This window comes from Sus scrofa, chromosome 8, assembly GCF_054392235.1.
Source record: "Sus scrofa isolate SSC_HxYL_T2T_F1_AM1 chromosome 8, Sscrofa_HxYL_maternal_Yorkshire_Landrace_v2.0, whole genome shotgun sequence".
NCBI classification, from domain to species: domain Eukaryota; kingdom Metazoa; phylum Chordata; class Mammalia; order Artiodactyla; family Suidae; genus Sus; species Sus scrofa.
Genome location: NC_139390.1, coordinates 101,863,372 through 101,889,083, shown reverse-complemented (window position 1 = coordinate 101,889,083; position 25,712 = coordinate 101,863,372). Strand labels below are relative to the sequence as shown.

At 33.4% G+C, this 25,712-nt stretch overlaps 1 protein-coding gene across 2 annotated transcripts in view; it reads left to right on the top strand.

The window, feature by feature from the left end:
• The window catches only part of C8H4orf33 (chromosome 8 C4orf33 homolog), a 583,530-nt gene that overhangs the window by 524,929 nt on the left and 32,889 nt on the right, over window positions 1-25,712 (top strand). Inside the window, exon 12 of one of the 2 annotated variants that reach the window (XR_014813039.1) lies at window positions 23,278-23,391. The exons of the other annotated variant lie outside the window; for it this stretch is intronic. The gene's annotated coding sequence lies outside the window, so the exon portion shown is untranslated. The remainder of the gene's footprint in view (window positions 1-23,277; window positions 23,392-25,712) is intronic. 2 annotated transcript variants of the gene reach the window in all.

The window sequence follows — 25,712 nt, the reverse complement described above, 5'->3', positions numbered from 1 at the left end:
AAAGGACAGACTTAACTTCTTTCCAGAACAGGTACTGACTCACAGACTTTGAAATACTTACGGTCTCCATAGGAGACAGTTTGGGGGTTGGGGAGACGTGCTTGGACTGTGGGATGGAAATTGTATGAAATCAGATTGTTATGATCATTATACAAATACAGATGTGATAAATTCACTTGAGTAATACAAAAAAATTAAAGAAAAAAAAATACTACATTATAGTATTCGATGAAAGCAAGGAGATATCTTTGAATTTGGAATCTTAATGAACATTGAAGTGGACAGGAAAATATATACCATAATGAAAATCAACCAGTGTTAATGCTAGAAATCAATATATCATTAGGAAGTTTTGCAGTGAATTTCAGTGAAATGGTAGAAGTTGTTTTCATCATGCTTTTTGTTCTACCATAATATTGCAATCATTTCTCTAACCTAATCTAAAAATACAGTCTGTCCTGTAATTAAGTCTGACTTCAGGTTAGGAACTACTTAACTGCACTAAAATAACATTGTTTAAACCTGCTTATGTGAATTGGGTGCTATGTTATATTACTAAATGGAATGCACATTTTTTTATTCAAGTTAAAATGAAAACATTTTAACACTTAAAATCATCATTAACCATAGAATTATATGAATTTATCGCTTTAGAAAGCCATACAGAATTGCTGTAAGAACAGCAGACTCTATCAAGGTAACCTCTCTTCCCTTCTTATAGTCATTATATGATATTTAAACACTTACTTAAAATGAATTTGTCCTTTTCCTTCTGCCTAGATGTCATATCTTCTTGGTGAAAGAACTGTCTAAAAATATTCTTCTTCCCTATCTAATTGAGTGTATATGAAAGTATGCCATAATTGGTATTCTGATTGCACTCAGATTCCTCATCATACCCATTTTTGTTTCAATACTGTCATTATCATAGTTTTACATTATCATACTTAAGGCACTTATGATATATGCAGAGAAAGTTGTAAAGGATGAGAGTTATAATTATGGGTCTTAGAAAAAATATACATGAGGGTTTTTGAGAAGATATTTAACTATAAAATAACAAAAATAGAAATAATAACTGATTATTCGAATAATGAAGGTAAAGGTGATCTTCCTGATCAAAAATGGAAAAGTTTAAAATTTTAATATTATTGACCTAATCTATACTATTTTCCTGACACTTAGTTTTATGTTTTAAAATTTCAGCTAGATTTCAGACAGCAAGGATGAAAAGCAAGAAAGGGTTCAGATTTTATTTTTTTGTTTTTGTCTTGGAGGATTTATACTTTTACAGTAGATTCTTTAAAAGAATAAAGTACATGATAGAGGCAGTCTTTCCACTTTTTTTTGCTTGCTATTTTGAGATGCTAACTGTTGACCACAACATAACTGCTTAACATTTCAATTTTAAAAGAATATTTTTAGGGAAGCTAAAATCACTTAAAATATATGTGATTTTAAACATAAGTACATAGATTTTATTCACAATAATGCATATATATTTTACATACACATACACACATATAAAAATTCTTCCAAATAAAATTCTTTTCATCAATTCTGAAAAATAATCCAAAATTGTTCATAAACCAAAGTACCATACATGAAGGTAATTTGAACTTTTGTTTTAAAATGGATTAATGGGATAAAATATTGTGCTGTGAGAGTCAGACTGAAATGCAAAGAAAATAAAGTGAAACCACATGACCCTTTAATGTCTGTATCTGGGACATAAAACATAAAGAAGACAAAAGGCTTATGAAAACCTCTGAGATAGAGATCTCCCTGATTATTACATATTATCTTCAACTTCCTATTACTTCTCAAATAAATATTCTGATTGTTTTTTATATCCTTAGTCAACCTAAATATCTTAAAATGGTGCCTCCTCATGAGGTTAATTAGATATTGAAAAAAAATTATAATTTATGCTGTAATTTAGGCTTCTCTCAAAAAAAAATCTTTAAAACAGGGTACTCACTTGGGAGAAATTGTGATTGATCATTCTCAAGGTAAATGATTTATAAGATTTAATATTTATTGTCATCCTTTGCTTCAACAATTTTGCTTTTCAGGTTGATGACCCTTTAAAAGTGGTTGACCTAGATGTAGGATCCTATTCATGTGTACCTACATTGGTGTAAAGGAAGTTATAGGTTGGATATCCAAACTGCCTTTGCAAGAAACAGATTTGATATTAACCTCCATAGTTAAAAATCAAACAAGCATGTTATGGCACAAAACAGAGCAGATTTCCTGGTAGCAGCAGTTCAGGGAATGGTCCTTCAGAATCTGTATTTTAAAATACTCCCCAGATATGGAGTTCCTGTACTGGCTCAGCAGTAACGAACGCAACTAGTATCCATGAGGACGTGAGTTTGATCCCTGGCCTTTCTCAGTATGTTAAGGATTCCATGTTGCTGTTGTTGTGGTGCACGCTGGCAGTAACAGCTCCAATTCGACCCCTAGCTTGTGAACTTCTATATGCTGCAGATGTGGCCCTAAAAAGACAAAAAATTTAAAAAAATAATAAAATTAAAATAAAATACTCCTCAGGTAAAACTGATGTAGCCAATTGAAACCAGTTAATCCACCCTGGAGAATTAATTCTACAGGTGCTTTATATACTGGCCTTATTTTAGAAAGTGGCTCATTAGAAACTTATATACCTAAGACCGTTTTTAGTCTTGGCATGTATGGACTGTATTTTAATATACTACATTATCTTATTTTACATTAACTTCAAAAGCTGATATTAATATTTATAGTTTTAGTTTTTATGTATTTAGTGATAATCTCTTCGTGCTTGATAGAATATATTCTCTTGTTTCTAGGGTGCTTTGAAAATCAGCCAGTTAATTTAGGTACTTAAAATTATAAGCAAATAAAAGCTTCTGTATTTAAAGAGATATAATCAATTCTAACTTGTAAATACTAAAAATTATTTTCCTCTTCTCTGTCCCCACTGCTGTCTTCTAAATAATTACAATGATTGGGGGATTCCCATCATGGCTCAGTGGAAACGAATCCCATTAGGAACCATGAAGTTGCGGGTTTATCCCTGGCCTCACTCAGTGGGTTAAGGATCCGGTGTTGCCGTGACCTGTGGTATAGGTCACAGATGCAGCTTGGATCTGGCGTTGCTGTAGCTCTGGCATAGCCCACAGCTGTAGCTCTGATTAGACCCCTAGCCTGGGAACCTCCATATGCCACAGGTGCAGGCCTAAAAAGACCAAAAAAAAAAAAAACAAAAAAAAAACAGTCTTCTAAGAACCCCACCCCCACCCCCCGCCTCCAGTGTTTCATTATTTATCATAGTTGATTCACAAAATGTCTTCCTAGAGTATTTTGGGAAGGGAGACTGATCCCTTTTGCTGAGTAAAAGATTCAACCTTTAGAGCATGGTGCTTATAAATTTTAATGATATGAATTTAATTTACCTTTTAGTCCCATGTCTCCATATCCACTTCTCCCAAATCAATATGCTCAATTAAACATCCATGCTTTTATTCATACTGCTCTATCTAGCATGCTCTCTTCTAGTTTCTTTGTGCTTCAGATTTCTCCTGTGGAATTGCTATTTCTTCTGTGGAATTGTCTTCTGATTTTACCAGAAAGAGCTTTCTTCTCACTCTCATTTGGTATTTTTAAAATATATATATTTTAAAGTAATCATGTTATGTTATGGTTATTAGTTTATATATGTTTGGTGGTCCAGAACTGAGCATCCTCTATAGTAAAATGATATCTTGAGTTTTAGGTAAAATACAGACAAAAGGTAAGAATTTTATAGATCTCATGACGTCCGCTATGCTCTAAGTCTAGTTTGAAGAAGTTGATTTCACAAAACTTTTGTTATAATACAGGCTCCACTCCTCTCCCAATTTCACAATTCCTCCTCATTGTCCTGATCCAATTATTTGCAAGAGGGATTTAGGGGAATTTAATTACTGTTTTTATGGCCCTAGATGTCATGATCTTCCATACCATTCCCCTGGCTTTCATGAATATTGAAATATGATGATGTGAATATATTGAAATGGGTGTTTTGCCTGTAGTTTGGGAGAGGTTATCTCTAGTTTTACATCAGAGAGGACTAAACCTTATACAAGATTAAAATGAAGGCTAGAGTTGAGATATTCTGAAGCAGTATCAACAAATAAAACAATCTAAAAAAATAAAGCAAGCTATTATGCAAAGTTCTTTTCTGTAGAGGTTAAATGAAAAAGATTTTCCTTCCATCTGCATTTCCTGCAATTTTGCTTACACCCTAGGACTGCACATGGTTTATACCATATTAGAGAGTTAGTGTTAGGTTTCTCATTTCTCAGTACGTTGAGGAGAGGGACTATAGACTATCTTTGAATATTACCAAAGGCATAATTCCTAAAAGAGAGCAGTCAGGCTTTTTGGACTATGGACTATTTATCTTTGAATATTCCTAAAAGGTATAATTCCTAAAAGATAGCAGTCAGGCTTTTCATGCATGAATGTTTATTGAATGAATGTAATCTTAAAACAAAAATCCCAATTTCAGTCTTATTTCTTGCCAAGTACTTGAGTTATTACAGAATATTACATAGGCTCATATTCTTAAAATTATATTAGTAATCACTGACGAAGATTAGAAGGCTGCAGGTTTTGAGAAATGGTTTAGGACTGTTGCTTCTAATAGTAGTGAAATGGGTAATTTGGACCAACTCTTCCAGTAAAAATAACAATTCTGAAAATATTTGTAAGATAATCTGAAATCATTGAAGTTGTAGGAAGATAGTGAAAAACTCAATAAAATTAAATTAGCAACTTGACAAATATGATTAAATGTAAAAGAGAAAGAAAAGAAGACAATATTGGAATACCAAAGGGAAAATAAATAGAGACAGAGAACAGATCTGAAGTAGTAGAATATACCAATATCAACTTATACTAATACATTTGAAAACCTAGGAAAAAGGTCAACTTTGTAGGAAGATATAGATTAGCAAAATTTGACAACTTAATTAATAAATGTGGGATTAACAAACATGGTTGTTAAATACCTTCACTTCCCATCCCTCCACCTGACAAAGGTGTTAGCCTCTTTGTGTCCTGACACTCCTTTGTGTGAAACTTTTTTTCTGATGATCTTAATATGGCAGTCAGCCTCCCTGTTCAAGTCTCAGCTCAAATATCATTAAATAAAGATATCTCATCTGGCTATATTTTTTAATGTTATACTGATTCTGTTATCAGATCTCTCTGCATTGAGCTGATGTTGCTAATTAGGTATGCTAATTTTTAAATTTGTTGCTTTACTTGCATATTGTATCTTTTCTACTAGAAAAAAGTGTCACAAAAGCAAGGGTTTCATCGATCTTCATTATACTTTATACCCAGAATATACTCTGGCACATTGTAAGTATGCAATAAATACTTATTTATTGAATGAATTTCAATTAAAGTAGGAAATAAAATGAAGCTCTTTGATAAAAATACCATTATGAAACATTATAGTAGAAATTCTAGCCAATGAAATAACACAGGGAACAGTAACAGTAGATGTAAATATTGGTAAAGTTCAGGGACAAATTATTATTTGCATATGTAATTATTATCTGCTAGGAAAAAAAACAAAACAAAAATCCACAGCTATAGAACCTAATAAGAGAGTTTGTTATGAAGGAAATGTATAAAATCAACACACACATACACACATAATTTTTCTTATATAGTAACAAATTATTTAGGAAATGTAATAGAAAGGCAGGGCATTCTCAAATGCAGCAAATACTCCATAGTAACTAAGAGCAATAATAATAAGAAGTGTACGCAGCAACATGGATGAAACTAGAGACTCTCATACTAAGTGAAGTAAGTCAGAAAGAGAAAGACAAATACCATATGATATCACTTATATCTGGAATCTAATATATGGCACAAATGAACCTTTCCTCAGAAAAGAAACTCATGGACTTGGGGAACAGACTTGTGGTTGCCAAGGGGGAAGAGGGGAGGGAGTGGGATAGACTAGCAATCTGGGGTTAATAGATGCAAACTATTGCCTTTGAAATGGATAAGCAATGAGACCCTGCTGTATAGCACTGGGAACTATGTCTAGTCACTAATGATGGAGCATGATGGGGGATAATGTGAGAAAAAGGATATATATATATATATATATGTATGTGTGACTGGGTCACTTTTCTGTACAGTAGAAAATTGACAGAACACTGTAAACCAGCTATAATGGAAAAAATAAAAATCATTAAACAAAGAAATGTACAAGAATTTTATGGAAAAAACTGAGAGCCTTTACTGATAGCTATAAAAAGTTTTAAATAAATGAAGAAGTAGTCTGTCATTACTGATAGGATGATTCATTATTATAAAGATGGAGCATGATGGAGGATGATGTGAGCAAAAGAATGTATATATGTATGTGTGACTGGGTCACTTTGTTGTACAGTAGAAAACTGACAACACTGTAAACTAGCTATAATGGAAAAAGTAAAAATCATTAAAAAAAAAGACTCCTCATATTAATCTGAATAGTCAGTTCATTTCCATGGAAATTCAGAACAGTATTCCTCAAAGGACTTGAAATCTGATGCTAGAATTCGCATTAATAATATACATGAAACAATAATCAAAATATATAACAAACTTAATGGTGGTTGGTAAGTATGTACTACTAAAATCCAAATATTTTGGAAAACTGTATAATTGTGTGGTTTTGATGCAGCAATACATAATATGAGTCCAGAAATAACCCACTAAATTTAATGGAGATTGAGAATATAATGAAAATAGACTTTCTTATGAATGAAGATTAGTCTATTTAAGCAGTGTTGGGGCTACTATCCAGTAGATAACAAGTATTTGTGCAAGAAATTAAGGAAGTTATTAATAAGGAAATTTTGAATAATCCAATAGAAAAGTATAGGAAAAAAATAACAAAATATATACAGAGATAATTAAAAAAGTTAGTAAATGAAATTAAACATAATTTATGCAATAGTTAAGGAGATATAGATGGAAACAACAAGAAAACGTAATTCTTCTCTTGATCTTCACTGCTTTTGGCAGGCTTTCCTCCTGTTTTGTAGTTTAGAGTTTTAGATAGCTTCTTGTTTCATCAAAGTTAAATATGTGTTTCTGTTTCAAAATTTTCCTTCTAGGTTTAATAAGATTTCTATAAGTAGAAGAGATGTTGCCAAACTTTCTCCACCATTTTATATTGGGAAGTCTGCATATTGTTTTTGTTCCTTTAAAGTTGATAGATAAATATTAAGAATTCAATTATTGATAGAAAACAAAAAAGCTGATTTTTATGGACTAAGAATTAGGTTTGGGTAAAGAATTAACTAAAGGCTATACTGTTTTTAAGGATAAGGTGAGACTGACCTTGATTTTACAAGGCTAGTTGCATATTGTACAGTGAATGTACTACTTTATTGTACTTGTACTGAAAATTAATTATGTGAGGAAGGGTGTTATAGATAGCGAGTAAATAAAAGAGTTAGTTCAGTCATTAAGCTATTGTTCCTCTGCTTGAATCTCTTCTGGATTTTGCTCTGTGACGCTGGGCTAAGACTCTGCAAATTTTGTCATTGACAACTGACTTTTTTTAGATTCTTGTAATGAGCTAGAATAAAGAAAGTTGGAAGGGAGGAAAAAAGAGAAGGGAGTTACTCCTTCCTATGTAATTGTTCCTGTCAGTGTACTCCAGCAATTGATTTTTACCAAAGACAGCTGAGATTGGTTCCAGCAGTAGTTGCTTGCAATTTCTAACTTTTTGTACACCTTCCAGAGCCATCCACTTCCCTCAACCTCTGAAGCTTCAACCACAGTCAGGCTACCTTCTCCTCAGAGGGCTGAATCCCTGCCTCCCAAGACCCTTCTCAAAACACCTGAGACAACTGCTGCCATAATGCAACACTTACGTCTCAGAGATGTCTCTCTCAAGTCTGGGTAGTCCTTCTTTTAAGCTACTGAAGTACCACCAGAAACTTGGTAGTGTCTTTCTTCAAAAATCTGAGTCCAGTTCCATAAGGCCCTTTCTCCAAACTTCTGCAAGCTTCTAGGCTCAGAAGAACCTTAACTTTTTTAGCTGTTGTTGTTCTCTCAGCCCTCAGGAGAATAGCAGCTTTCTGGGCATATTGCTTAAAATCTTACCTCAGTATTACTTGCTCTTTCATCCTCAATACCTATTTATTCAGCTATCTATAGCAAATGGTTTATGTTAAAATAAGTAGTTTTTTTTTTCTTTCAATGGACACTGTTATAATTAGTTGCTAGGAAGCATATGTTCAGCCTTCTTATGTTTGCAGATACTTTTTTTTTCAATTCTGTCAATATTGACTCAATGTAGTTTTGCACATATGTATTTGGAATTGTTCATATTTTTTCTTTTCTCCTGCTTTCATCCTTTCTATATCTTTCTATATGAGGGCTTTTAAATTTATAGAATTATTATTTTCTCTCATGTAAATTAGTGTCAAGAAAGGACAGAGATAAACATAGTTACCAGTCTTCCATCTTGAAATTAAATCCCAACTTAATTTGTTTTAATATAGCTCCCTCCCTATATAATTAATGATTATGATTCTATAGTTATTAGAAAACAATTTAATTGCAGATCAATTTCATTTTGTAATTTATTATTTTGTAACTTGGTAATTTATTGTAGGTAAAACACTGTAGTTATGGATAAATAAAACTTTTAATGATTGGTTCTTCTAACCAAAATTTCTTAAGTAACAGAAAATTTTTATCTTGGAAATAGATTGTTTCTGTTTCAAGAATAAAGGGAGAACAAGCAATCTAGGGCTTAGGAATTGGATTATTCTCGTAAAAGATTCTTATATGTGGTTCATTGATTAAGGATTCCATCCATTATTTTATAAACTGAGTGGACTGAAAGGAGAGAGTTTAAAAAACATTTTTAACAATAAGAATTTAAGCTTAGCTATAAAAACATTTTACTTCATTTTTATATTCCAGTGGTCATATATTTCCCTTGTAATCTTAAATTACACATTAAACATTGGCAATAACATTCTATTTGAAATAATAATGCTTTTCCTTTCAAAGATAGAATATAAGTGTTTCTATCAGTTAGATAATTGGATTTCAGTTTCTACCTCTGGGCATGGGCAAAGGTTTGATACTTTTTTTTTTTTTTTTCCAATTTTGCTTAGAGAAGAGTGCAGCTCCATGAAAAGTGATAACAAAAATAATAGTGCAGAGCTGGTTGGGAGGAAGCATTTTCTTTCTCAGAAATCAATAGGAAAAGAGAGTGATCTTATTTTTCACCTGAGGCAAATCACCATTACAGAGCCGAAGAGTGCTCATCTGGAAGGGGCAGTGGTGACATATACTTCTATCAGGCACTATTCAAGGTTAGGAGTAATACCTAATACTGGGGAGAGGCTAATTAAATTAATTCTCTGGGACAGTGACAAGATGACGGAGTGCAGTCTGAGTGCTCCAGAGCATTTCCCTTTACCCTCCATTTTCAGTGTTGCTGTGTCTCTTCTCTTTAGCATCTCACTCACATACATACTCAGTACCTAATGTGCGATACCTACTTCCTCTCAGTCTTTTTGTTTAAGCTGCAGTGTGAATATTTGGCTTGTGCTATGACTGATGAGTACAGCAGGAAAGAGATGTAATTGCTTTGACTATGTGGCAGTAAATGGATACTCCCTTTGGAAACTCAACTTGCTTCATTTAGACTCAAACATGCCAGGCAGATGCAGATGATCAATTCACAGCGTATGATACAAGTGAATGTCTTTCTCTTTTATGTTCTGTTTTTAATGTAATAGCAAACTAACATCTGTTGTTCTGAGCATCACAAATCTGTTCTTTTCAATGCAAAGGTTTGCTGAGCATTGATATTTTATTAAGAATAGGATGCTTGGGGCAATTAAACTACACTGTATTTTTATGTCAAATTCAAACGTTCTTTGGAAAGGTCATTGCTTTGTGTGTGTGACCTACTGAGCTGTATTACTATGATAGATGTAGTTACAAAGTTAAAGTATTTAACTGATAATGTCTGGGAAGTGGATAAAGGAATAGAAAAAAAGAAATGTAACTAGTTTTAAGGGACAGTACTATATTTTCAATAAAATCTTATCCATTCTTTGAGTCCAATCTTTACAGAGCACTTTTGCTCCAGATAAGAGATGCTAATCAACACCCTACAAATAAATATATGCTGTGGTATTATTTGGTGTTGCTGTGGTATTATTTGGTGTATCTGTACACCTTTTCAAAATATCAAGACAGACCTGCAAATGAAAAGTAGTAGTATTAGAATCTTTATCTGAACCATAGAATCATAGGGTAGCAAGATTCCTAAATGTAGTAAATATTAGAGTAAATGTAACAGGAAAAATCAAACATTTAAAACATTTTCACTTTACTATGACTAATAAATTTTTTAAGTAAGTCTATATAAGGTACTTCTGTTAATTTATTTTTCTGATGCAACTTTGGTTGCAGTGCATGTCTTCAGGTTTTGCTGGCATTAACATTTCTGGCTGCAAAAAGAACATGGTGAAACAATGTGACTTAAGGATACACAGAATTACCTTTAGGAGATCCAACTCAACATGCATCTTCTGCATCTTCTATGTGCTATCTCTAAAAAAAATCAGAATAATAGAGAAAAGACAAACATTCTTGAATATAAAATAGGACAGTGATAACAATAACTGTTATTTTTGTTCTAATATTTTATCTCAACTGAAAACTTTCAAATTTTGAAGCCCATTTAAGGCAGAACATTATTTTTAAAGGCATAATAAATTATATATTTTTCATATATGAGGAAAAAAATTACTCATTGGAATTTTTTTTTAACAGGGTCTCTCAATTAGTTATGATGCCAGAGGTGTAGCTTTGGGCATTATTAACTGCTGTCAGTCCATTTTTCACAACCCTACATTCAATAGTTTTTTGTCAAAAATTCTTTTATTAATCTAATAGTTTTTTTTTTTTTTTTTTTTTTTTTTTTTTGCTCTTGTCCTTTTAGGGCCACACCTGCAGCATATGGAAGTTTCTAAGCTAGGGGTCTAATTGGAGCTATAGCTGCTGAGCTACACCACAGCCACAGCAATGCCAGATCCTTAACCCACTGAGCGAGGCCAGGGATCCAACCAGCAACCTCATGGTTCCTAGTTGGATTTGTTTCCACTGTGTCACAACAGGAACTCTTAATCTAATAGTTTTTGTGTTGGGTACACATATGTGTATATACTTAAATACTCTAGATAATTTATAAAGAATTTGGAGAATTAACCTAAATAAGAAAAAGTTGAAAGATTGAAACTTTCATCCTTTGATTTAATCAGTAAAGATGAAGTGATTGTTCATAGTATAAAATAATAAAGTCTAGAATATGTCACTGTATAACTGAGGTTTCTAAAGCTATCAAGCATTCCTGTTGAGAATGATCAAACCTATCAAGATATAAAAGAGCAGCTGGGACATTTGAAGTGGCGACTTATATTTTGTGCAACCCTAGCCAGAGACGTGAGAAGCAGCATGAAATAGTAAAAAGATTTTTAAATCAAGCCAGGATGTTCAAAAAACTATCAAAAAGATATATTAGCAAAAAATGGATATCATAATACTATTAAGGATAACAGCCATTGGAGATTTTCACAATTTCAATGAATAGACATTCAAAAAACTAGAAATAACAATGTTTAGATTTTATTTAAACTAATTTGGAAAATGTAATTAGCATATGTTATATTGATTGGTATTTTAAAGATGACCCACAGTTGAAAATAGAAATTATAGCATTGTGTAAATTAATGTTTATTCAATTGACCAGTGCTCTGTTAGAGCAGATCATCTTTATCTAGCGTAAATAACTGACAGTGAAGGAAGAGATTGGAGAGGGAGGAGGAAGCAAGGGAGTCTTTAGTTTTAAAAGCATTTCCTATGGGGAGTGGTAGAAATTAATGACTGTGGTAATTCAGTTTGAAGAATATATATGTTATCTCTGGACATTCTGTAAAAAAATATGAAACCAAATTTAGCATAATACCAGAAAGAATATTTTCCATTAGGGTGCCCAAATTCTACTGTATTTGCTCTATATTTAAATGTTTTGTATATTAAGAATCCAAGTTGTTGTGTAGAACCAATATGATCATTTAGTGTTACCATAGTTCTTTGAAATGTGCAATTTTTTCTTCAGTGTGAGCTAAATATTGTGCATATATAATGTTAGTTCAAATTCTACTTTTACAAATGACAATCTCAAAAAAATTAAGTAATTGAAAATGTTTCCAAAACAACAAATGCCATTAATATCTGATTTGCTAAAATTTCAGCTGTCGCATGTTCAAAACAGGCTTTTATACACCTGATTTCAAAGTGGAGAAAATTCTCAATTATCTTGAACAGATTATATTTGGAATTGTTTCTTCCATTTCCCTGCTTATTGGTATTCCTGAAGAGTAGCTGTATAAAGGTGTAATTATTTTATGAACTATGAAGTAGAAGATACAGATAAATTAAAAAAAAAACTGAAATGGTTTTTAAAATTTTTTTCTGCTTATCTTTAATTTTTTAAGGTTCTGTTTTTGTCTATTGGCTGTTGTCTACACTGGAATCTGAATGCATTCTATCTGTATATATCACTCTATAGTTCAGAGCTTTTTAAACTGCTCTCCATCATGACAGAATATATGTGACTGATGAATTTGTAAACTGGGGTTGAGGGCAATTCTCTAGGGCAGAACCTGTATCATCAGTCCCTTTTTTCCCATTAAAGAAAGCAAATTGAAAGCAACCAAGGAAGGGTGATGTATAAGAATAACCTTGAGCCATGCTAAAACAATGTTTTATAGTAAAGCAAATTACCTCACAAATTTTGGCACTTTTAGTATTATTAGAGACAGTTTATTTATGGTACTCCCCTGCATTATGACACTGGATGAGAAGATCTGATAAAATTGTCCATGGTTTTTTATTTGACATTCCTATGTCACTTTTGATTCTTAGATGCTACGGTTTGACACTGGTATATCTTCTAATTTATAATAATGGTCAGACACACATTTGAAATGGCCTGGTCAGCCACAATATGCTGCTGTCAGAATACTTCAGCTGAAAGATCCCTTTTGTTGTCCACGAAAGTAACATTTAATTCACTGTAGCTTTTCTGAAGTTTGCCCAAGATTCCTCCAAAAGTGAACATGTGTCTCAAAGATCTATTACTCACAGAAATATTTTAAATGATACCGTATTTACAGAGTAACTGCAATTGAGCTGAATAAATTCTAAGAATTCCTGACCGTGGGAAGATAGTCATATTGTGTCTATTGTTAGTAAACACAATATAAGATATGACAAAAAGTATGTCTTGGAGGAGGCCATCAAGAGAACATGAGGGCTGGTTGACCCTCCAGCTGGATCCAGGCAATTGGAAGCTCCTCTCCCCCTCCCCTGTCCTTGGAGTGTAAGCTCTGCCTACTATTCCCACAGTGGGAATATTCCAAAGACATAGCCTTGAGAAAGTAAGGTGTTGTTGAGATCATCTGGTCTGCATATGTGACTGAACCTGGTTAAGGCCTCTAGATAAACTTTTAAGATTTTGTGGGCAGGTATAGAGAACTACTACTCAATGTGTGGCTACCCAAGACAAGCCTCACACATACCTTTCTTTGCTTATTAAACCTGACCCCTGACATCTACCAATCTGTAGTGCTCTGTCTCCTTTGGTCTCTCCTTGCCCTCTATGTCCAGAGGGCAGTTTCAGAGTTTACCTGGGGAACTCCTGAGGTTGTGACCAGCAGTGTGGTTTAGGAGGGCAGGTAACTTTTATGAATAACAATTATTTTTCTGTTATGTACGTTTTTCTACAAAATTTGAAAAAAATTCTAAAACCTGGTAAGCAAATAACCACTTTGCTTCATAAATATAACACCCTACTCTCTCTCCCCTCTCCCCTGCTCTCCAAGTGTACTATCGGAAAGGACAGCTTTTTTTTTTTTTTTCCCCCAGAAAATAGAAAACCTTGAGATTGGCTTTCTTATTGGAGCTTTTCCTATAATTACCTCTTTCTATATTATTGAGCTAAAATTAGAGCTGATGGGAGAAGAAATTGCAAGTAAGAATGAGGTGGTAGAAAGGCTAGTCACTCTTTTATTTACATTAACATTAATGAAGATGAGGATGATAATTAAGTTAAAAGAATTAGCTTACATTTATTGGTTGGTTACTGTGGGCCAAGTGCTCTACTCCAAATACATGATTTCATTTTATCCTTATAATGATCCACTACGTTGGGCACTGTCATTTCCATTTTACAGATAAGAAAATAGAGACTTAGGGAGTTTGCTTAATTTTCCCAGGATCACAGAGATAAATAAAAATTACCAAACTAAAATTTTAATGCTAATACTTCAATTTAAAACCAAAAGTTTTTTTTTTTTTTTTTGCTATTTCTTGGGCCGCTCCCGCGGCATATGGAGGTTCCCAGGCTAGGGGTTGAATCGGAGCTGTAGCTGCCAGCCTACGCCAGAGCCACAGCAACGCGGGATCCGAGCCGCGTCTGCAACCTACACCACAGCTCACGGCAACGCCGGATCGTTAACCCACTGAGCAAGGGCAGGGACCGAACCCACAACCTCGTGGTTCCTAGTCGGATTCGTTAACCACTGCGCCACGACGGGAACTCCTAAAACCAAAAGTTTTTTTTTTTTTTTTTTTCTTTTTTTTTTGTATTTTGTCTTTTTGTTGTTGTTGTTGTTGTTGTTGCTATTTCTTGGGCCGCTCCCGCGGCATATGGAGGTTCCCAGGCTAGGGGTCTAATTGGAGCTGTAGCCACCGGCCTACACCAGAGCCACAGCAACGCGGGATCCGAGCCGCGTCTGCAGCCTACACCACAGCTCACGGCAACGCCGGATCCTTAACCCACTGAGCAAGGGCAGGGACCGAACCCACAACCTCGTGGTTCCTAGTCGGATTCGTTAACCACTGCGCCACGACGGGAACTCCATAAAACCAAAAGTTTTGATGACGGATCTGTAATATATATTAAGAAGCAAAAATAAAGGCTAAATGTATTTTAAAAAGGGAAACAAATCCGTATGTTAACATTGATAGAGAACTACATTTCCCAAAATGTATAAAAGGGAATATTAACAGGCATTTTGAAGAATATATCCTAATGAAAAGCAGTTCTGTGCACTAAGATTGGAGAATATTAGCCTAAATGAAATTAGAGTTTCTTTATTGCTTGATTTTTCAGAACATTTCTCCAAGAGGAGATTATATAGCATTTCCTGGACTTCTTGGGCATTTAACTTTTTCTCTTGAGCAACTTGCTTTGGGAAATGATTTAAATAAAATTTAGTTTACAAATTAAATTTATCAGCATTTAATGTTTTCAGAATAATTTAAACCATTCTGCAGTGGTATATCATATTTGTTTTATTTGTATTTCCTGACAGTGAATGATATGCATGTTTTAACATGCTATTTGCCCTCTACTTGTGTTCCTTGGTGTGGTATCTTCTTTTCAGGTATTTTGCTTTTTTTTTTTTTTTTTTTGAAACTGTAATTCATGGACCAATACAACATTTTAACTCTATTTTTTGTTCTACACACAGCCAAGGAATGAAAATTCTTCTATTGTTTCCCTTCTGCTTTTTGATCTCCCTATATTCCGACACCTTCCAAAGCATGGATATTGGTCATGAAAGTGGCAATTATAGCTTTTTCTCCTTCCTAATGAAAGAGAAATAATGGTATGTAGTATTTAAAAATGAGTGATATTTGCTCTTTTTTTTGGTAGAGTTTTAAGACTTCCCTGTATTTCAGTACCAGTTATTTTTGAGATTTGTGTTTTGTAAATATTTGCTCCCAATAGGTGACATGTCTTTTCACTCACTTAACAATAAAGTTTTTAACTTTAATAATGTCCAACTAATCAATTTTTCCTACCATTGATCATGCATTTGATGTTGTATCTAAAAATTCTTCAACAAAAGCAAGTCCATGGAAATTTTCTCTTTTTTTAAAAGAATTTTACAATTTTATATTTTGGTCATTGATTCCCATTCATTTTTATTTTCCTGTAAGATCATGTCTAGATTGATACTTTTGAACATGCAGTACCATTTGTTAAATGCCTTTGCATCCTTTAAAAAAAAATCAATTGAGCATCTTTTGGTGGGTCTACTCCCTGGCTCTATTCTATTCTACTGATCTTTATCTGTATTCTTTCGCCAGTATATTGCTGTCTTGATAATTGTCTTCTAGTAAGTTTTCAAATTAGATGCTATGATTTGTCCAACTTTGTTCTTCAGATATCATTTGATTATTATGGGGCTTTTACCTTCCATATAAACTTTTGTGTCAGTGTGTTGATATCTACAAATCAGCTTGGTAGGGTTTTGATTGGGACTGCATTGTCCATATAAGTCAAGTTGGGAAAAATTAACAACAACATTGTTTTTCATATATGATCACAGAATATCTCTTGATTTATTTAGAGTTTTGATTTTTCATCATTTTATTTTTATAGCTATATTCTATATATTTTATTCAATTTTTGTCTAAGATTTTGATTTTTGTTAGTGTTGTAAATGGTATTAATATGAAATTCCATTTGACTTTTGTGTATGTAATTTGATCTTTCATCTTGCTGCCTTGGTATACCACCTGGGAGGTTCCAAGAGGTTTTGTTTTTTTCCCCTTTTGGTATATTCTTAAATGTTTTCTAAATAGACAATCATGTGAATAAAGAGATTTTTTTTCCTTATTTTCTAAAATTTATATAATTTGTGTCTTTTTCTTGTCTTATTGCACTAGTATTGTATTTATAGCATGATGCTGAATAGGAGTGATGAGAGAGAATATCCTTGCCTTATTCCTGATATTAGTGGGAAAATATTTGCTCTCTCCCTAGTTAGTACTATGTTAGCTGCAGGAGAAATGATATTGTTTCTTCTTAGTTATTATTTTTTAAGAATTCACCAATGAAAACATCTGGACCTGGTGCTCTCTTTTTTGAAATGTTAATTTTTTATTTTTGCAATTTATGTAATCAATGTAGGAATATTTAGGCTGTTTATTCTTGTATGAGTTGGAAAAGTTAGTGTCTTAAAAGGAATTGGTCCATTTCATCTAAGTCATCAAATTTGGTGATAGTTTTTCATAGTATTCCTATAGTTGTTCTTTTGATTTTTTTTCACATTTTGTAGTGATATTGTTTCCTTATTGATATTTGTAATATATGTCTTTTCACCCTTTTTTTTTTTTTTTGTAGATTGACTGGCTAGAGGCTTACCAATTTTACTATTTTTTTCATAGAACAAGTTTTTGATTTTGTTGATTTTTTCCTATTGTTTTATTATTTTAAACTTCATCGATTTCAGCTGTAAGTTTTATCTTTCTTTTTTGTGCTTCCTTCAAGCTTAACTTGCTTTTCCTTCTCTAGTGTCCTATGCTAGAAGCTTGGGTTATTAGCTTTAATTGATTTATTTTATAATATATGCATTTAATTCTATAAGTTTCACTCTAATCACTGCTTTTGCTGAACCCTACAATTAAAAAAATTTTTTGGAGTTGCCATCATGGCTCAGTGGTTAACGAATCCAACTAGGAACCATGAGGTTGCAGGTTCGATCCCTGACCTCAGTCAGTGGGTTAAGAATCCGGCGTTGTCATGAGCTGTGGTGTAGGTCGCAGACATGGCTCAGATTCCGCATTGCTGTGGCTCTGGCATATGCCAGTGGCTACAGCTCTGATTCAACCCCTAACCTGGGAACCTCCACATGACATGGGAATGGCCCAAGAAATGGCAAAAATACCAAAAAAAAAATTTTTTTTTAACTGCTGTGAAATATCTTTGACATGTAATAATGTAATCATTGTTAAGTACAAATTCTGTGTTGTGTAGTAAATACTGTTTTGTATCTTTAGAACTTTTTTATCATCACAAACTGAAACTTTGTAACTATTAAGTAATAAATCTGGAGTTCTCATTGTGGCACAGCAGAATGAATCCGACTATCATCCATGAGGATGTGGGTTCAATCCCTGGCCTTACTGAGTGGGTTAAAGATCCAGCATTGCCATGAACTGTGGTGTAGGTTGCAGATGCAGCTCAGATCCTGCATTGCTTAGGCTGTGGTATAGGACAGCAGCTACAGCTCTGATTTGACCCCTACGCTGGGAACCTCCATATGCTGTGGGTTCAGCCCTAAAAAGCAAACAAACAAAAAGCAATAAATCTTTCCTATCCCCACTTCCAACCTCTGGAAACCACTGTTCTATTATCCTTCCCTATGAATTTGACTATTCTAGGTACCTCATATAAGAAGAATCATACAGTATTTATTATTTTGTGTCTGGCTTATTATTACTTAGAATACTATTTTAAGTTTCATATATTTTGTAGCTTTTTATCAGAATTTTATTCCTTTTAAAGAGTAATTAACATTTCATTGTATGTTTATATTATATTTGATTTATCCATTTATATATATATATATATTACACACTGATACAACTGACATCAGAGAGAAAATTAAAATGGAAATTTTCTCTTCAAACTAGTGTTCAGTAAAGAACATCTTAACCAAGACTAAAGTCCCATAAGCTAAATGGGAAAGAAAATGTATTAAACCACACACCTTTTTAAATATACTTCAGATACCAAAAGATAACAGAAAAATGTCTAAATGATAGCTATAAAAAATATTTTGCACATGATGACAAACTGCTAACTTTTATAATAAAGAGCTCATATAAATTGACAAAAATAAAATTAACTCAAAGAAAAACAAATGAAAAATACTCAAATTCACTAGTAGTAGGATAATACAAATTAAAACTTCAATGAGATATAGTTTTTACCTATCAGATTGCCAAATTTAGAGGAGAGTATTAATACGTATTGCTAATAAAGAGTGTGGAATAAAAATAATTCTCATATTCTTTTAGATATTTAAAATGTTATAGGCCTTTTGTAAACACCTAATATGTTATCAAGGCAAATTTTTAAAAGGACACTCTTACATGTATGATAGTTTTACCTTAAAAAGAATCTCTATGAGCTGTTGGAATCCATTGGTGGAGGTTTACCTTAGAAGTGGGGTGGCCTGACTAAAGGAGGAAACCTCAAGGGAAAATCTTCTCCTGCCTTATTCTCCATTGCTACCACCTTGACCTTTGGAGACATAAAACTTGTAGTTAGCTTTATTCATGAGAAGCTTTTACTTCTTTATGTCATACATACTGCTTTGGCCTGGAATAGTTTTCATTCTCACCTTAGTCTAACTTCAAAATTTGGCTTAGAGTTCCCACTATGGCTCAGTGGTTAGTGAATCTGAGTAGGAACCATGGGGTTGCAGGTTCGATCCCTGGCCTCGCTCAGTGAGATAAGGATCTGGCATTGCTGTGAGCTGTGGTGTAGGTCGAAGATGTGGCTCAGAACTGGCATTGCAATGGCTGTGGTGTAGGCTGGCGGCTCCAGCTCTGTTTAGACCCCTAGCCTGGGAACTTCCATATGCCGTGAGTGCGGCCCTAGAAAAGACAGAAAGACCACACACACACACACACACACACACACACACACACACACACACACACACACACACACGCACACTGGCTTAATTCTCATGGCTTACTGAGTACATTCCCTGATGCTTTAATTTTTACTTCCTTTCTGCTATCACTGCTATCTGGTTTTATGACCATCATCACATTCTAAACACTATTTTGTAATCAATTATTTAACCATGATATCTTGCATTATATTCTAAACTTGTTAAAGACAGGAGTGATGTGTTCTTTTACTTTATATATTCAATCCTTATGGCATTTAAACATATATGTGTGTATATATACATACATATATATGTAATAAATTCAATAAATTTTTATTTTAGCAAAGCCAGAATTTATGTAAGCTTTAATGATTCTTTGGGAGCATAACAGCAGTTTATCACTGTATTCCTGTTCTAAACGTGAGATTTGATACATATAGAACCTTAAAGATTTATTAAATAAATTTTGAGTGAAAGAGAAACAATTTGTTTCCAATGGAAATATCTATAGCAAAATGTTTTTTAAAGAGTTTTAATAAATAATAACATGCAAGTCAGAGGGCAACCCATTCTAAATAGCATTTTTAATCATTAGCCATTAGAAAGAATGAATGTATCTATGTAATACTACTAAGTATAAAAGCCAATGCATTTGCTTTTAGTAATTATTTAGTTCTATCTTAAGTACTGAGCTCAAGTCAACCACATTTAGAAACATCTGGACTTGGAGACAGCTGGATTGCCTATTGTGGATACAGAAATTTCCAAAACATACTGAATAGGTATATATATATAATGCATATATAGAGGCATATGTGTGTGTGTGTATATATATATGCCTATTTATATAGCCATGTATACAGGCATATATATCTCTTAATTGTAAGCAATAAAGACTAACTAAAAATCTTAATCAAAAAAATATTTAAAGGATATTGGAGCTCTTAGAATCTAGGAGAGTGTTGAGATAAGATTGGAATACAGAAAAGGATTATGGATGTCTGAAGAGCCAGGCAGCAGAAAATAGGGGAAGTACATTATAGTGTACTTCAGGCAGATTTGTGAGCTACTGCTACTGGCTACTGATGGCTATGAATCTGAACTCTCACTATTCCCAAGCCTTCTGTCACAATTTTAGCATTAAAAGTCTCCTTAGGCAGTGAGATGGAGGATTTGGTTTCTGCAGTAGGGAGAGGTGGCCATTTCCTGTCACTCATACCCCAGAGGAGATCAGGGAAGAGACCTAGTAAACAGAAAAGAGAAATAAGTTAACTACAGAAAATGATGACCACATGGTGGTATCCATCAGGGAGATGGTCTCATCCCTTAAACCTAAAATATAGTTAAGATAAGTCAGGAAATAAAAATGATGTTTTCAAAAAAGAGATCCAGCCTTGTTCATAAAACAATCATGTGATACTTATTGATAATATGATAAGCTTTCTTCTTAGACTTGGTAGGAACATTAAAGATGTGAGGGTGAAAATGCAGGGATATATTTTTTAAATTATAAGCCTTTGGTAACTATAATTCCCAAATCTCTCATGATCAGTATCTGACATACCTCTTACTATTAAACAGAAGTGTCTTTTTTAGGTGCAGAAGCTTAGCCACATTAGAAATTTTAAAGAGATTATTAAAGAAAAGGAAACATTTAAAAGAGGTTCTGAGAAGAGTTTAGATTTCCTGAGTGTATGTGGCAGTGCTGATTTCCTTTACCTCTAGTCATTGCAGGATTACATGCAACAGACAAGAGACAAGTATTTAACTCAATTTTTCATGTACATCTTTTTTTTTTTTTTGTCTTTTTGCATGTTCTTGGGCTGCTCCCACGGCATATGGAGGTTCCCAGGCTAGGGGTTGAATTGGAGCTGTAGCCACCCATCTACACCAGAGCCACAGCAACACGGGATCCGAGCCGCGTCTGCGACCTACACCACAGCTCACGGCAACGCCAGATCCTTAATCCACTGATCAAGGCCAGGGATCAAACCTGCAACCTCATGGTTCCTAGTTGGATTTGTTAACCACTGAGCCACAATGGGAACTCCAATTTTTCATGTACATCTTATATGCAACAGTATATAAGACAGATCAGAAGGAAAATAAAATATTTGTGTATTCTTTTTTTTTTTCCTATTGAGTATTTCCTGGAATATTTAATAATGGGAATCCATCACTTTTAAGTCATAGAATTCTTTGGTACCTTTGGAATTAAGGGAGAAGATGAGGCAAAATCTCAGTATACAGCCAAAATATTTTTTATATATAAATGATATATAGGGAAAAACATGGCAAATAAGTAAGTAACTATCAAGGAAATGTGGCAGAGTTGTTCCAGAACACTCTAGAAGATATCAGGTATTATGGTGCTTTGAGGAGCCATGTCAAGGGGCTAGACAGAATTGTTACCAAATTCCGGGATATATTAACCTCCCAATTAGTGATAGTGAAAAAAATTAAAAAACTTTCCACAGGCACATATACCCAGTTATGAGACTAAGACCAAAATATGGAGCATAGAACTCACAATGGTAGGAGTGTCAGATTGGTGTAGGGCTAGTACCATATATCCATGCTAAGTGGGATAAGCAAGAAACTGCTTTTGTCAATGTGCAGGGATTTTATCACCTAGATAATGTGTCTGATGGTGATTTCTAAAGTCCTTGCTAACGTTCATGCTCAGTGAAGAAGATAGTTTGTAATATGTCTAAAGTTGCTTAAAAAATGTGGTTTGATGAGATTATTTTTGCCTAATTAAATTAATACAAGAGAATTAGGTCCTTGATACCTTAATTGCCTAATGCTTATGTAAACGATATTCTAGATGTGATCATTATGTACAGATAGACACACTATACAGTTCTTTTATATTTAAGAATATATTAGATCAAATGTTTTTGTTAATTTTCAAATTTATTCAGTCACAGGATACATTTCAGTAAAATGTTAACCAAAATAAGTTTTCGTGATCTGGTTTAAACATAAACAACCTTTTGATCAATTCATCATAAGCATGGTTTAGTGACAGCAACTATTGTAGAAAGTTTCCTTGAATGATCTAAGAATTTATTAATTTTTCATCCATATTTTGATAATTCAAAGGAGACCAAGAAAATAATTCAGGATTTTAACATTAAAAAATGTAGATCGACTCTAAACACATTTAAAATGTCTAAATATTAGTTCACAAAGGTTTAATATACTCAGAAAAAGATCTCCATAGATATAAAGGAAAATCACAAGACTCTCACTTTCAGGGTAGCAGCCCAAGAAGGCAAGTTAAACTTCAAAATAAAGGTTTTTAAAACTTATATAGAGACAAAAACATCAACAAACTGAAATCCAGAATGTGAGGATCCCTTTATAAAGAGAAAAAAAACAACATAGATACCGTCATCCTTAGCAGAACTGTCGAAAGAAGGATAAACCAGGAAACAAGGGACGAGTCAAAATTCTAGTCAGCGTTTAATGACCACAGGTGGGCTCATTTGTGACTATTTAAAGCAAAACTAATAATAAGGTAATGTGGGTTTATAGAGTGTATGTAGCAATAAAATAAAAAACAAACGAAGTACAAAGGCAAGGGTTGTTTTAAGGCTCTTATACCCTGTTTGTAAAATAGGATGATTTTATTTCAAAGTTCTCTGTAAATATTGAGACGGTGATCAGCGATCTGGATGTTTATCAGCTGTGCTCTTCACATCCCCAGTTATGGAAGGAAGGAGCTGAAACAGGACTGAGAAAAGGGGAAAGATCTTTGATGAAGAACCAATAAAAATCTCCAGCTACCTCAGGGGTGCTTTGGAGCTGGCATGATCCTCAGGTATGTTGAGGTGGGATAGGAGCTCAGGCCTTTTCACCCCTGCCTAGGATGAACAGTCATCAGTTGTGTACTATCCCAGCAAGGAAACATGAGCTTCCAAGAGGGAGTTTTTTTTTCAGCTGAGACAACTCCAAAGATAACTGACAGCTGACAGCCATCTTAGAGCTGCACTTCCAACAGGTGGGCAAGTCCGTTGTTCGTAGAAGCAAATTTGGCAAAGCAACACAGCATCCACCAAGGTGTTTGTGTTTGTATGGACATGGAAAACTTGGTTTAAGTGTATACACAGGGGTCTTCATATTGTCCTTTCAGGAGGTTGGAATTAGGAGGTACGTGAGAGGAGATACTAAATTTTTTTCTTTATATATATTTTCCTTATTTAATCTAACTTCTAAAAATATTCCTTAAAATTTGTAGGGACACACAAAATGGTGCTTTAATTTCAGCATTCTTTTGCATTTGATGCTGATTGTATTTCTTTGAGGACAATGGTAATTTTTATACCAGTCAGAATTTAAAAGAAAATAAGAATATTTTGTTAGCAAGTTTATTCAGTCTGAAAGATTTTCTTATCTATATTCAGTACATCAGATTTTCTTCTCATTTTTAAATCTGTGAGTGGGAGAAAATACTATTCTTGCTATCTTATTTGCCAACCAATGATAGGTCTCTTTGAGCAGAAAACCAATTAGTAGTTATTCTTATTCTGTGGTTGGATATGTGTTTTAATATTGAAAAAAGAAAGAAAGAAAAGAAAGCTTAGTGCACTATTAGCCGATCATGTTTTTCCTTTGGCTTAAGGTAGCTCCTCATCATAGTCTCAAGCCTTACTTGAGATAGATTTATAGCTTTGTGCATTTCGCTTTTTTTAAATATCAGTACTTCTACCTTGGAGGACTATAAAGGTTCATAGATAATATTAGTCATAGTCCAAGATCAGTAACTGAAACAGTTGTCCAGAAGACAGCATGGTTTTCTTTATTAAAGGTATGTTTATATTCTCTTTTCTTCAATTTAATGAGAGCTATGATGGACAAATGTAGGAACAACTTGATTTTAGAGCCGATAGGTTATTTTGAAGGGAAATTTGATAAGAGAATAGCTTAGATGCCTATGAATAGATTTATGAAATAAGAATTATGTAGAGATATTTCTCTAACATAAAGGATATATAAAAATTGTATGTTTATAAAGCAACTTATATCTCTATTATTACTAAAGTCCAAGCATTTATTAGCCATAATTTCTCTTACCTAACAGTGGCACATATCCTCATTGAAGTTAAGTGAATATAAGTTATTTTTAAATGATATATATGCTATAAAATAGTTATTCAAAGTGCAGCAAATAACACATTAGTAGATTCTGAGATATTTTAAAAGGTAAGCTATTTTCTGTGGCAAATTAACAATACCCCATACCACCTTGAATACAATATTGATTATATCACTTTATAAAATCGTCTGCCTGAGGTCTAAGTTACAGACTTTAGCATCTTATTGGTCTGATAATTGCATTTCAGTTTGCTTTGGGAAACCATGCCTGGATTAATTGAGTCATTATAGTTAAAGTTGGTAATAAACAATAATAGGAAATATTTGTCTGTTCAAGTGCTGTTATTGCCTTTAACCATTTTGAATTATTAAACCATCCAAATCAATACTGCTCACTTATTTTTAATAATGAGTTCAATGACATAAAAGTAAACAGTTTTAGGAAATGACTTTCTTTTTGAAGCCCAGCACATGTTGCTACATATGCAGAGTGCAGAGTGAACCTGCTGCAGCTTTTGGCAGTTTTAAAATTATTGTTAATTAACTCTTCTGCTCAAATTCCTGCAAGCTCAACTGCAGTTGATGAGTTATCATGCTACAGCCAATAAATCCTGAGGTAATTTCATAAACATAGTTATTTAACCTAAATTGGATTCTCCATCAATCGAGAAAAATCAATTTTTAAATGCCATATTATTGTGAGTTTTAATAATAGTGCTTTATAGTTATATTGGTTTACACAAAGAACTTAACATGCATTCTAATATTTCTGCAGAGAAGGGACTAAAATAGAAATAGTATTAATAGTGATAATATATATATACATATATATATAATATATACTTAAAATATATGTATTTACCAAAATTGATATGTAACAGATATGCTATGGGTTTTGATGCAAAGAAAAGTGAATTAGGAATCAGGAGCTCTCAGCTATAGTTTCATTACTACCCCCTATAATTTTCATGAACCCCAACAACTCACGTGACATACTGAGGCTCAGTTTTTGTCTTGGCAAGTGAAAATGAGGAACCAAATTCTTGT